General features: G+C 37.1%; 1 long non-coding RNA gene across 1 annotated transcript in view; it reads right to left on the reverse strand.

Annotated features, from left to right (window-relative positions):
- Positions 1-1245: 1245 nt before the first annotated feature.
- LOC138980646 (uncharacterized) overlaps positions 1246-2500 on the reverse strand; it is a 59481-nt gene continuing 58226 nt past the window's right edge. Inside the window, exon 3 of the long non-coding RNA XR_011460418.1 lies at positions 1246-1438. This is a non-coding gene — a long non-coding RNA (uncharacterized lncRNA). The remainder of the gene's footprint in view (positions 1439-2500) is intronic.

Genomic DNA, 2500 nt, shown 5'->3' on the forward strand with positions numbered 1-2500 from the left:
AAACTTAAAAACCTAGATGCAAGTCTATAACGTGTTCAGTGTGTAAGAGGTGTTGAAATACACTCCCTTGTGAAACTTAAAAACCTAGATGCAAGTCTATAACGTGTTGAGTGTGTAAGAGGTGTTGAAATACACTAACTTGTGAAACTTAAAAACCTAGATGCAAGTCTATAACGTGTTGAGTGTGTAAGAGGTGCTGAAATACACTCACTTGTGAAACTTAAAAACCTAGATGCAAGTCTATACGTACAGAATGTGTTTACATTATCCCGTTAAAGTTTGCGTCCGTATTTATCCCCGAAAGGTGGCGACACTAGTAACATCCAAAATTAATCGACTTGATTTTTTTGTCATAGCTTAAAATGTTAGTCTTCTTTTTCATTTATGTTCCGTTGATTTGTTCATCACAAAATCCGTGATGTGTCGATGATAAGCGAGTGGTATTGTTGCATAACTAGCATTACCCGAGCATGGCGACAGTAATGTATGTATCGTTTGCATGCATTCTCGACAAGATTGTAGTGCCTGTACGAGTCATTCACACGAACGAGTGCTTTTCCCTATTCTTTTCAACTTTCTGACCTTGTTTTTATCCCACACATAACATATCTATATGTTTATGGAATCAGGAAATAATAAAGAACAAGATGACATCATTTTTTGATCGAGTACTAAAATGTTACTTTTAATTAGAATGTTGAGATTTTAATGACCTTTTACTTAATTATTGAGCTGAAATGCAATCCAATAGTCCGGGGTTTGTCGCAGATTGCCTGACCACAATTTCAATCAATTTGCTCGAAAAATAAAGGCCTGACAGTGCCGCCTCAACTTTCACAAAAAACACGGATATGACGTACTTCATTAAAAACATTTATATATATAAAAAAAAGTGTTTAGCTGGGGAAATCATTTGCAGAAACTCTCGTGTAAAGTTTCATGAAGATCGGTCTAGTGTTTTCTCTGAATAGCTCTACACCTACAGACAGACAGACAGACAGACACAGACACACACACACACACACACACACACACACACACACACACACACAAACACACACACACACACATACTCCACCACCCTCGTCTTGATTCCCCGTTTAAAATCATGTTAACACATTTATTCAAAACCTTACGAAACGAAAACAGACACAACAAAAACATTTATAAAAACATCAGCAAGATGAATCATACAAACAAACCAAAACACACACAAGGGCAATAAAAAGGAAGTCAACTGTCAAATTATAAGTTGCATAGGTTTTAATGTTGAAACAAAAGAGTGTTCCTGTTTGGCTTGGTTCGCGAAGCAATTACGTCATTTCGCGATCTGTAGTTTGGTCACCACAAATTCGTCAAATGTCCGTGCGTTGACAGCAAACCAAGTGTCATCCACGCAGTTTAGTCGTTCAGTCCGTACTTACTGCAACTGACACTCCTGAAATAGAACATAAGTCGCGTGAAGCAATATAAAAACATTTAGTCAAGATCAACAACACCGACCAATCATCGCCGAGACTACATTCAGATAGTCTCGGCTAACCATACCAAAGACCAAGGGCCACGCTGGCCGCCACCACGCACACGTCTGTTGTACTTAGTAAACCTATTTTCTTTCATTCTGAGCACATTTTTAGAGTAAGAAAAACATATCTATATATTTTTGAATTCAGGAGAAGATGAAGAATACGATGCAATCATTTTTACATTTAGTCAAGTTTTGACTAAATGTTTTAACATAGAGAGGGGAATCGAGACGAGGGTCGTGGTGTATGTGTGTGTGTGTGTGTGTGTGTCTGTCTGTGCGTGTGTGTGTGTGTGTGTGTGTGTGTGTGTGTGTGTGTGTGTGTGTGTGTGTGTGCGCGTGCGTGCGTGTGTGCGTGTAGAGCGATTCAGACCAAACTATTGGACCGATCTTTATGAAATTTTACATGAGAGTTCTTGGGATTGATATCCCCGAACGTTTTTTTCGTTTTTTCGATAAATGTCTTTGATGACGTCATATCCGGCTTTTCGTGAAAGTTGAGGCGGCACTGTCACGCTCTCATTTTTCAACCAAATTGGTTGTAATTTTGGTCAAGTAGTCTTCGACGAAGCCCGGACTTCGGTATTGCATTTCAGCGTGTAATGACTTTGGTCATTAAAAATCGAAAAATTGTAACAAAAAATAACAAAATTATAAAACGATCCAAATTTACGTTTATCTTATTCTCCATCATTTTCTGATTCCAAAAACATATAAATATGTTATATTTGGATTAAAAACAAGCTCTGAAAATTAGAAATATAAAATTTATTATCAAAATTAAATTTTCGAAATCAATTTAAAAACACTTTCATCTTATTTCTTGTCGGTTCCTGATTCCAAAAACATATAGATATGATATGTTTGGATTAAAAACACGCTCAGAAAGTTAAAACGAAGAGAGGTATAGAAAAGCGTGCTATCCTTCTCAGCGCAACTACTAAACCGCTCTTCTTGTCAATTTCACTGCCTTTT

This window comes from Littorina saxatilis, linkage group LG11 (assembly GCF_037325665.1).
Source record: "Littorina saxatilis isolate snail1 linkage group LG11, US_GU_Lsax_2.0, whole genome shotgun sequence".
In the NCBI taxonomy this organism is placed as follows: domain Eukaryota; kingdom Metazoa; phylum Mollusca; class Gastropoda; order Littorinimorpha; family Littorinidae; genus Littorina; species Littorina saxatilis.